Source organism: Giraffa tippelskirchi, chromosome 12 (assembly GCF_054371585.1).
Source record: "Giraffa tippelskirchi isolate mGirTip1 chromosome 12, T2T-mGirTip1v1.2.pri, whole genome shotgun sequence".
Taxonomy (NCBI): Eukaryota; Metazoa; Chordata; class Mammalia; order Artiodactyla; family Giraffidae; genus Giraffa; species Giraffa tippelskirchi.
Window position 1 is genome coordinate 98,677,677 of NC_137286.1, and position 12,304 is coordinate 98,689,980.

The 12,304-nt window shown below is 36.8% G+C and overlaps 1 protein-coding gene across 6 annotated transcripts in view; it reads left to right on the forward strand.

Annotated features, from left to right (window-relative positions):
• The window catches only part of STARD13 (StAR related lipid transfer domain containing 13), a 396,772-nt gene that overhangs the window by 82,682 nt on the left and 301,786 nt on the right, over window positions 1–12,304 (forward strand). For 5 of the 6 annotated variants that reach the window (XM_081551858.1, XM_081551856.1, XM_081551853.1 and 2 more), the window contains exon 4: window positions 6,951–6,984. The exons of the other annotated variant lie outside the window; for it this stretch is intronic. The gene's annotated coding sequence lies outside the window, so the exon portion shown is untranslated. The remainder of the gene's footprint in view (window positions 1–6,950; window positions 6,985–12,304) is intronic. 6 annotated transcript variants of the gene reach the window in all.

Below are 12,304 nucleotides of genomic sequence, written 5' to 3' on the forward strand. Positions count from 1 at the left end.
GGATTGGAGCTTCAGCTTCAGCGTCAGTCCTTCCAATGAATATCCAGAACTGATTTCCTTTAGGATTGACTGGTTTGATCTTCTTGCTGTCCAAGGAACTCTTAAGAGTCTTCTCCAGCACCACAATTCAAAAGCATCAGTTCTTCAGCACTCACTCTTCTTTATGGTCCAACTCTCACATCCATACATGAATACTGGAAAAACCATAGCTTTGACTAGATGGAGCTTTGTCAGCAAAGTGATGTTTCTGTTGTTTAATATGCTGTTTAGGTTTGTCATAGCTTTCTTCCAAGGAGCAAGCATCTTCTCATTTTATGGCTGCAGTCACCATCTGCAGTGATTTTGGAGCTCAAGAAAATAAAATCCATCACTGCTTCCACTTTTCCCCATCTATTTGCCATGAAGTGATGAGACCAGATGCCAGTGACATCTTCTAGAGGAAAGGGTCAAGAGCTGGTGTATTGGGGTCAAGAGTCAGGGACACCACTGTTCGATGTCCAGGTCGGACCAGGACACTCAGCAAAGGATCTAAAGAGTGGAACGCATGAAGTCTGAGAAAGCAGGGCAAGAAGACGTATGCTCCAGAGACAAGGAGAGCATCTGAACAGCTCCAGAGCAGCCGGACTGTCTCAACAGGATCAGGCTCAGCTGCTGCTTCCATAGGCATCTGGCAAACCTGCCTTGAATCGAAGGATTAGTCCACTTTGCCTAGAGCAAATACAGTTGTTCAAAAGATGAAACTTTTAAAGGTTCTTATGGGTTTTTGCAGTTTTGGAAAAGTTACTTCAAATATTTATCCAGATGCAAATTCCTTGGATCATTGTTTTAGAATGAACTTTATTAACTAAACTTGTTCCAGGAAAATTCTATAATCAGTTTTGTTATTAAGAAACTTCGTTTTCATTTGATGCATTCCTTTCTTCCTTCATTTATTCATTTCTGGGATTTGATCCAAACCTTATATAAAGCATTCACAGAAAGAGAGAAAACAAGTGGCGTCTTTATATAAACTATTCAAAAAGGAAATGAAGCCACCCAAATGTGACCTATGCCATCTGTGGTCTGTGATAAATAGCAAAACTACAGTTATGTTTTTTCTTTAAATGTTAACTATAAAATATAAAATCCTTTTTATCAGCACCAGATGTCAGGCATGCTTATTAAAATGCCATAGTTTATTAAATAGTATCATTTTATACTCACTGAACTAGTAAAGGTTGTTTGGTTTGTTTTTTTTTTGCTTTTAGGTTAAATGTCTGAAATTATGCATTACTTACTACTTCTGTTCAAGTATCTGAATCCTATTGTACATATACCAGAATTTACATTTAGAAGTAGAAATATTTATACATCATGGGCTGAATCAAAATATTTTCAATCCACAAAAGTAGATTTTCATTTGACTCTTATGTTTCAGATGTATTGAAATTTTCATATAGCACTAAAACAGGCATTACTTTCTATATCTCAGGTGTAAAAGAAATGAGTGAAGATCAAATGAAAACAAAGAGTAAATACTGAATTATATTATACAGTCTCTCTAGCCTTTTTAGCAGCTTTTTCTTTGGCTTTCATAGTGCAGTTATTTGTGAGGAAATCTGTTGGTTTCTGTTTCTCCCCACAGTCCCACTAAAAATTACTACAGCCTTTTCTCAACCTGAGTCAGGGAGGGGATAACTTTGACAATTCAGTAGGAATCACTATAAAGACTTTTTACAGAAATCAAAAGTTTTGGAAACTTCTCTATAAGGCCAATATTTTGAAATCAAATTTAAAGTCAATAATGAAAATTTAGTATGGTAATTAAAGAACGTTAAATTTTCATCTTATTTCTTTATAAACTGATACTGTGATTGAAACTTTTAGGTCTCCTTGAAATAGCTCTGAGATCACAGATTATAATACTTTAAAATATTTGCTCTTCTTTTTCATTTTTACATATAGTTTGTGCATGATCTTTTAAGGAACTAACATGAGGGAGATTAGGAAAAGGTTTTTTTTGTTTGTTTTGTTTATATATAAAACCACCTATATCACAGTCAACAAGTCTTAAGTTATTTGGGCCAAAGTCAGTGTATAATATATCCCTTATGTTTGTCTAAAGAAACCAGCTTTCCAGTGGTAATCTGATGATTAGCTTTATCAGCTCATTTCTACTTAAACATCATTCTGTAATGTTTATTAAATCAGGGTCACCACAAAATATGGTTTACTAAGTTTGAAACCAGCGGGTGTATTCTGGACAAAGTAAAGAGCAAATAGTAAAATGGCTTACATGTTTTCATAAGAGTTTGTTTATTTTGGGATGCTATCTGCTGCTTTTAGTTCTGAAGGCTTACTACAAGGGCACTAGGAACAAATGGGCCCTTTGTGTTTCAGAAACAGCAGGTGATGAAACAGCTTTTTGGTTTCACTTGGACAATAATAATCAATGTATTTATTGACTTGATTGATCATCACAAGCCCCAAGGGCCATTGTTTCCTATAAAAATTATCTGGATGTTTTTATGGTTCTCTAGAGTTGTTCTATTCATTTAATCTGCATATTTGTCTATGTGACAAGGGATGCATATCTGCATTTCATCCAGATTTCACGCATTTGTTCCAAAAACCAATTGTCTACTAAATACATGTTCATAAAACAAATTCCTAAAATGTTGTTATTCTTAGACTGTCTGTGTGAACATGGCTTTATAATTACTATGGCTTTAGCAGTATTAAAAACTTAACACCTTCTGGGGATCTCACCAGATGAGGCAAGTGACTCAAACATACTTCAAAGAACTTTACTAGGATTTATCCATGGGATAATTGTAACTATTCTCAGTAAGTTGAGTCACTCAGTCATGTCCAACTCTTTGCGACCCCATGGACTGCAGCACACCAGGCTTCCCTGTCCTTCACCAACTCCCAGAGCTTGCTTAAACTCATGTCCATTGAGTTGGTGATGCCATCCAACCATCTCATCCTCTGTTGTCTCCTTCTCCTCCTGCCTCAATCTTTCCCAGCATCAGGGTCTTTTCCACTGAATCAGTTCTTCAAATCAGGTGGCCAAAGGATTGGAGCTTCAACTTCAGCATCAGTCCTTCCAATGAATATTCATGACAGATTTCCTTTAGGATGGACAGGTTGGATCTCCTTGTAGTCCAAGGGACTCTCAAGAGTCTTCTCCAACATCACAGTTCAAAAGCATCAATTCTTTGGTGCTCAGCTTTTTTTATGGTCCAACTCTCATATCCATACATGACTACTGGAAAAGCCATAGCTTTGACTAGATGGAGCTTTGTCAGCAAAGTAATGTCTCTGCTTTTTAATATGCTGTCTAGGTTAGTCATAGCTTTTCTTCCAAGGAGTAAGTGTCTTTTAATTTCATGGCTGCAGTCACCATCTGTAGTAATTTTGGAGCCCAAGAAAATAAAGTCTCTCACTGTTTCCATTGTTGCCCCATCTATTTGCCATGAAGTGATTGGGCCAGATGCCATGATCTTAGTTTTTTGAATGTTGAGTTTTAAGCCAGCTTTTTCACTCTCCTCTTTCATTTTCATCAAGGGGCTCTTCAGTTCTTCTTTGCTTTCTGCCATAAGGTTGGTGTCATCTGCATATTTGATGTTATTGATATTTCTCGTGGCAATCCTGATGCCAGCTTGCACTTCTAACTATTCTAGAGTTCCTGAATCTCCAGCGGGATAATTACCTGCCCTTAGCCATCTATCCCACAAAGAGAAAGGGTCAAATACCCAGCATAGTGCTAGACATGAGTGTTTTATATGTTGACTAAACACTCAACAAATAATAAAATATCCAGAGAAATAACCCATTTGTTGTCTGCAGACTTTTTATCTAATTACCCTGGCATCAGTAAATACCATTATCCCACCTTCTTTTCCCTTCCTTCTTCATGCTTCTGGAGATGACTGTAATCTCATGATGACTTTAGGGAGTATAAATAATTATCTCCAGGTTAATAGCTGTTCTTTTATTATCTGCCCATAAGTCATATTTTGGATCTTAGATTTATTCTATTTGGATTTCCAAACAGAGAGGTTTGAAGTGTAAGGTACTGGGAGTTTAAACATAACAAGTAGCAACAGGCTATGTGCATCTAGAGATTTCTTTGTGTGTTTTTAATTGTGGAAAAATACATAAAACATAAACTTTATTATCTTAACTACTAAGTGCACACTTCAGTGGCATAAGTACATTCACATTGTTGTGTGATCCTACATCCCCAAGACTCTTTTCATCTTAAAACTATACCCACTAAGCAGCAGCTCCCCATTCCCTCCTCCTCCCAGCCCCTGTCACCTAGTGAGTTTTAATGAAAATGATTATGAAAAAATATTGTTGAATATCCATAAAGAAATGTATGCTCACCATCACACTTCTAAATTTTTTAAAAAAGAGCTGGCATAGCATAGGAAATATATATATATATATATATTTAATATCTGTCTCATCATTTTTCCTGGGAAAGGAGTATCCATAGCTATATTTCTGCATCTAATTTGTCATGTACTATTGAAATGCTTAACATGCATTAGGGATTCATTTTCAAATATCTTCAATGTCTTTAAAATTTAGTAATATTTTTCATTTTTTTATTTTTCAAGAACACTAATTTTTGTTGCTTTAATTTTAGGCATTTAATTTCTACTTTTTTCTCATCATGACATCATTAATATTTTTAATATTAATTAAAATTAATTAATTTGGCTTCTCAGGTGGCGCTAGTGATAAAGAACCAACTTGCCAATGCAGGAGATGTGAGAGATACAGGTTCGGTCCCTGGGTCAGGGAGATCCCCTGGAGAAGGGCATGGCAACTCACTCCAGTACTCTTGCCTGGAGAATCTCATGGACAGAGGAGCCTGACAGGCTACAGTCCATAGGATCCAAAGAGTTGGACACGACTAAAGTGACCTGGCAAGCACACAAGCACATATATTTACCAGATTCAAACTCTGCACCTTTTAATGCATCATTCTGCATTTAGAACTAAATGATACTTGACCATACATTTGTCGAGTACTTCTATTTATCTGGAAATCCCTACTGCATTTATCTGTTTTGGAATCAAGTAATCTGACTTTGGTTTCTTCTGTCAATTATTATTATTATTGTCATTATTAATGTGTGGGTAGCTCTGTTGGCAGTCAATTTCAAGGACTGGATGAAGAAGTCAACTTACTATATTTTGTTTCCTTTTTAAGCCCTCAAGCTGACATTTCTCTGCAGGAATTGCTCTTAGCTCATAACTGAGAATTTTTAAACAGTTGAACTTGAAGAATCCTGCTGGGTTATTTCTATGTTGAATGGTTATTAAAACATTATTATGATATTTTAAATAATTATTAATGTTTTATTATGTTCATGTAACAAAACTTATCTTACTTTCTAATTTTATTCTAGTTGCTATTCCAAGCAACTATTAGATATATTTGCTTCCAAATCATGTGAGACCCATTTAAATATGATGCACATTACACTGGATGCTGAATAGATTGGAGGGAGATAAGACCAGAGTCAGGCTAGAAGTTAGAAAGCTATTGCAATTATCTAAGCATGACCTGAATGTTGCCCAGGAGGTGGAAGTAGAAATGAAAATAAGTAGATGGATTCAAGCAAGATTTGAGAGTAGGCATCAACAGAATTTAACAAGAAGGACAGGAAAGAGTCAAAGATGATCCTTGGGTTTCCCATTTGGGCAACCAGGTAGATTGATTGTTTTCATCAGTTGGAGCTGTTATAACAAAATACCATAGACTTGGTGGCTTAAACAATAGATATTTATTTCTCATAGTCCTGGAGTCTTCAAGTCCAAGATCAGGGTACTGACAGATTTGGTATCTGGTGAAAACTCATTTCCTGCTTTGCAAATGACCATTTTCCTCACTGAGTCCTCACGTGATACAAAACTCTGAGCTCTTCATCCTCTTACAAGGGCACCAACTCCATTGTGGGGGACCCAACCACATGACGTCATCCAAACCAAATTACCTCCTGGAGCTCCACCTCCAAATGCCATCACACTGGGGATTAGGCTTCAACAGCTGACTCTGGGGAGGGACACATACATTCAGTTCATGATGCCTTTTGCTAAGATGGGAACACAGAAAAAGAATTGGTTTGGGAGTTGGGTATGTATGTGAGAGGGTGGATAATGTTGAGCTTCGAACGCACGATTTTGTGGTGTCTGACTGAAATCTCCAAATGCAGACGTCCAACAAACAGTTTCCTATATTGGCCTGAAGATCAAGTTAAGAGACATGGGCTGGAGGTATAAATCTGGAGGTTATCAGAGTATGGATGGAAAGTAGATGAGATCATCCTGGAAAAAGTGCAAAGTAAGAAGAGAAGCCAGCCCTGCAACATGTCTGAAAAACAAAATTAAACCAAAGTAAATTAAATCAATATGCAAAAAGAGCCCAGGCAAGAAGGGAATCCACCAAGAAAATGAGAAGGACCAGTTAGAGATGCACAAGCAGGGACTGTGGGAGAACAGGAGCCCAGAAGGATCAAGTTTCTGATGGGAGGAGTGCTCAGCTGCCTCAGTTGCTATAATGTTGCTGGTTAGCACTAAGGAGGTTATTGGAGGTTATTGGTGACATGAGGGCAGCAGAGTACACGACAAAAACTAGACGTCAGTCTTCCTCCAGTTGCTAAATGGATGCATAGTATAGTGTAAATCTTGACATAAGTCTGAGAAAAGTACATAAATCTGAGAAAACTAAGATTCAGGCATCTTCCTTGTTAATGAGTATTGCTTTCATTATTCCAGATTCTTTGTGCACACTAAAATCATGCAATTGCATTACCCAATTGGCATTTTACTTTCATTTCTGAAGGCCATTCAGTTCTAATTTTACAGTCTGATTTTTTTCAAACTCAATGATATTCTTAATGACGACAGTGTAAATTTGAGATATTAAGATTTATTTTTTTTTAATACAGGTGCTCTCTGACAAACGAAGCAAAGAGAGAGCAGGTAAGTCTCTTTGAGGAAATCTGTTTTACTGTTTGTCTGTGAAAGTTGTTTTAAGAGCCTTGACTAGTTGCAATAAATTTAAGCATACCAGATGTCTTGCACAGTAATTGATAGTCACAGTACAATGTTAAATCTGAGTATATTCTACATCTTGAAGACTGAATCAGTTCACTTAGTTTTTCCCTTGTCTTCATGCAGGCATATAGTGGGTTTAATTCATACATGCAGAAATTACTTCACGTAACTAGATCTGTTTTGGTAGTCACTTTGCTATATATATAGATATATATATAGCAAAAAATAATCATTATACATCTGAAGCTGTTAATACTATACTGTTATATGTGAAAAAAAAAATTAAGGAAATTTAAAAAAGAAATTCTTTTGCATAAACAGAGTTTGTCTTGAAATATATACTGTAGAAAAAGTAGTAAGAAAATAACAGCTGTACCAAAACAACTGCTAAGTCCTCTTGACAATAAAAAAGTAGCCATTTTTATTGTTGTATCTGCTATATTTGGAAATGTTATGCATAAATCAAAATGTTTTGCATCTTAATTTATTGAATTTCTTATTTCAATAACTACATAAATTAAGAATAACTGTCTGGAACCATCACTTCTTACCATCTGTTTAGCAACTGTTGTTTTATTTGAACAGTTCTTTATTTGACCAGTCATTGTGGACACATCATTCTGAATCTTCTCATTTGTCCTAACTTCATATGGTCATTTAAATGTTTACACTTAAAAGGAAACCACTTCAAAAACTTCGTGTGATTCCATTATCCACATTCTTCACATGTTGAAGATAATGTGTTTCTGGAAAAGTTCAATGAAAAAATTAAAACTTTTTTTCTCTGAGTTAATATCTTTAGGGCTTTTTTTGAAATAAACTTGTCAAATAATGCCACTAAAAATAATACTGTAATGCTGCGCTGATTTTTGGTAACCATCATTGGTTTTGTTTTCAATGACTTCTTTTTCTTTAATCTGTTGGAGAAAACTTTTAGTTCCTATTCAAAAACCCAAGATCTCAGCTTCAGTTCAAATTAGCATCAGCTTTGCAAAGGTCTCTGGATATAGTCATCTACTGTTTTATCTCTTGGGGAGACTTGCAAGGAGACGTTCACATTGGACCACCAGGCAAAGTGACTGGCTGAAAATGCATCAGAAAAATAGCCTTGAAAATGTGCTAGCCCCACCAACTGTACCAAGAGTCACCAAACAGAGTTGCTTCTGCCATTCTGTGAAGTGCTTTTAGCATCAAGCATGCACAATTTTGTCCATATCCATTTTTATATTTAGAGAAGGACATGGCAACCCACTCCAGTATTCCTGCCTGAAAAATCCCATAGACAGAGGAGCTGACGGGCTACAGTCTGTGGAATTGCAAAGAGTCGGACATGACTGAAGCGACTTAGCATGCATGCATGCATTTTTGTATTTGAAACCTTAATGGTACATAATCCTCAACCACCTGACACCTGAGTGGGATATAAGCAACACCTGTTTTTAAAATCTTATGAATGTGTCCCAAATTGTAAACTATGCCCTAAGTAGAACGCTTGGTGCTTCATCACTTTTTGTTGAAATTCCAACTCAAGCTCAAGGGGTCAATCTTGCCTTTATGTCAGCAAAGACTGTGTTTCACTCCAGAAATCACCAAATGGGGGATTTACACAAATAAGCAGCGTGCTAAGGTTTTAATTAAAATGTGATAGGTTTATTTTCCTTTTATCATAAGCAAATCCAACTTGTTATAGTTAAAGGATATTTTCCATCATACAAAATTACAGTCAAGAGAGTAAATAAGAAACAACTGCCACTAACTTCTGGCCAGAAATGACAAGTACTTTTCTAATGACTCTCCAATGAGGAATTTCAGCTTTGATGTCTCTGATCTGGTATAAAAGTACCAGATTGGATGTGCAGCTTATCCTCAAGTATCCAGGTATCGTGCAGTGGGGGTTCAGTCTACCAGAGACTCAGTTTTTAGCTGCTTATCTACTCTGCCAGCTAGTGTTTCATCTTGACATAAAAAAAAAAAAAAAGCAATGGCATTGGCAAGCAGGCCAGCAGAACCTGGAAAAGAGTCAAATCAATTTTCACATAAATATTTATGCAAAGTGCTCTGGGAATAGGAAGTATTGGTGAAGGGTATCTGAGGACAATTTTTCTGCACACATAAATCAGAGGAGAATTTTTGAAGCCTAATTCAGATTTCCATGCAAATGTGAAACCGTCCATAAGTTTGGGCTTTTCAATTACAGCTGCCCTCTTTTATTTAATCTCATTTTTCAAATTAAATTATTTAAACAATTTAAATTTTTAGTGGTCATTCTTTTCTGCTGTTTGTAAAATGTGAAGTCAGCTCCCCTTGTTTTTGGCTTCCCATCATTGCTCCTTGACTGGAAGTTTCAATAGCTTCTATCTGTATGCTTTACCAAAGATGCAATATGGAGGTCAGACAGAATAGGCTATTTAGTATATAGGGACGTAAGATATAACATGATATACAAGAAGGACATGCCGTGACACAACCTCACTGTTAGTCCTTGTAAGGTGATTCCTTATAATTCTTTCTTGTGTGTTAAAATGGTATGATCTACATTTTCCTCTAGTCTCAGTCACTGGAGAGGGATAAATGGGGAACCCAGCATAACAAAAGCTGAGGCACAAGGAGGTGGTGGTCTAAAGGCTAGTCAGTGTTGTTACATGCACTAATAAATTAAGAGAAAGTGTCACTAAGTAACTACACTCTTTTTAAAGGAGTTTAAACTGTCCAACAGTACAAAATATTTTAGCCTAGTAATAGAAGAAACATTTGCTATGATAACAATGGAGTAAATTCTGAATTTGTGCCTGTCATACTGTGACCTTGGTGAGATTAAAAAGTCAAAATGGAAATGAATGGTACATACTATGGTATGACTTCCCTAATGACTTTTCATTTTGAAAAGTTAATATAAATGTTTAAATGCTAACGCATATGGTTATGGTTGACTTAATCTGTCCTTGAATTCAGTTTCTCATGGGATGTGTTTTTTCTTTCTTCAACTTTGTAAGTAGGAGACCAAATTCCAGTGTTGCTCACTATCAAGAATTTTGAATCTTGCACTGGCATACTGTTTTTCTCATACAACGTATATTTTTGCTTCCAGATTGTAAAAAAGAAAAGAAATTCTCTTCCATTTAGAAAATGATTTGAAAACCTAAGGAAAATAAGGTCACATCTGAAGAAATTGCTTACATCTTTTTCCTCCATAATTTCATTAGGGTAGCAGGGACAGCTCCTCCAAGCACAGTCTCAGAGGGATTTTCATGGCCATAAGTATTCCTCCTTCCTGAAAGCACTTAATTACTTTCTGCCCCCTCAGCTTCATGTGTTATGGCATTTTGTTCGACCCATTATCAAGAGTATGAAGACTTTGTCTCAAAAAGAATTTCCTCAGGTGTTAGAGATGCAGAATATTCAGGTAGTCAAAACTGCAGCCAAATCCAATGACTGTGAACAGAAGCATATGCTATGGAATGTTCACATTCTTCCATTTCACTGGAATTTAACTGTAGTGACAAATGCCCAAGAGCGAGAAATCCCCAGTGCCCCTCACCAATCTCTACTGAAAATTATAGCTTCATTTTAATTCAGAGTGAGGAACGTCTACTATGTCCCTAGCACTGTGCAAGGTCTTAGCAGCACAAAAATAAATGAGATAAAATTATCCCTCCTTCAAGAAACTTACCCAACTTGAATCCCCTTCTCTTAAGATTACGTTAGCAAAATCAGAGCTTGTCAATAAATGTGTGACTAGTGAAAGTTACAATCATTTAATACGTTTTCAAATTGTGATTTCCTATGGCTATATAAGAGAAGCCATTACCATTTGTGGCAGTATGCCCACATGAGGCAAAAGGAAAGCATCCAGCATGTGCTAAGAGGAAACTTGGTTTTATTTTATATTAATTTGTATGAATCTCTATCATGAAATGCAAGTGCCACATAAAGCTTAAGAGCTATATAAATCTAGTTCACATTCTTTCCCTCCATATTTGAGTTGTGACAGCTTATTCTGGATGCTTAGTTATAGCCCTTGTAAGCTGCCAACTTAAATACAGAGGGAAAGGAGAGTGGTTTTTATCCATCATTCCTACCTCTTGCAGCTGGTGTTCAAAGTCTTCTCCAGGGCAGTGCTTCCTAAGTATCTGAAAGAGTACCATATAGCAGGAAGTCAGGGAAACTGTCAAACCAGCAAAGATGAAATTTGTTTTACCTGAAGAATTCAGGTGACTTTTGTGTTCCTGTTCCCTCCACTTGAAATGTTTGTCCCCCAGCACTTAGCATGGCTGTCTTTGCCTCATCATCCAGCTTACATCCATGCTTTTAAAACTCTCCTCTGCCCACTCTATCTGAAGAGGTTGGCTCCCCCAACCCCAATTTTTATCTCTGCAGTCTCTTTGTTTCCCTCACAGCACTTGTCAGAATTTAATTTCTTCCTTCCATCCTTCCTTCCTTTCTTTCTTTCATTAGGCTAGGAGGCCTATGTCTTATTAATTGTTTTATCCTTTGTGGTCAGCAGACTGCTGCTGCATAACGGGTGCTCAAAAACATTTGATGAGTAGAAGAATCCCTGAACAATTGTTTTATATTAATATAATTATGTGCCATCCATAGAAAAACATATATGCAAGAGGAAGCGGAGAAGGCAATGGCACCCCACTCCAGTACTCTTGCCTGGAAAATCTCATGGACAGAGAAGCCTGGTAGGCTGCAGTCCATGGGATCACGAAGAGTCAGACACGACTGAGCAACTTCACTTTCACTTTTCACTTTCATGCTTTGGAGAAGGAAATGGCAACCCACTCCAGTGTTCTTGCCTGGAGAATCCTAGGGACGGCGGAGCCTGGTGGGCTGCCGTCTATGAGGTCGCACAGAGTCGGACACGACTGAAGCGACTCAGCAGCAGCAGCAGCAGGAGGAAGACCATTGTGTTTATCCAGCTGCTTTGTGACACTCTTGGCACATTGCTAGGTACCCAGTTTGAAGAACTGGGATATTAGGGGAAAATAGAGGATCGTGTTTATTGAGTGCCTACTGTGTTCCAGATTATGATAGATTATCTATGAATATTCACTCATTCAATCCTCAAGAAGCCCTATATCATAAGGGGTATTGTCCTCAGTTTTTACATATAAAAAATAAGGATCAATGAGATTAAATTGCTCAATGAGTATCAAAGTTGGAATTTAAACTTGATTCTATTTGATTTTTAAGCTCATGTAAAAAAAAGTAAATCAAAATGTTAATCTCTCAGTCATGT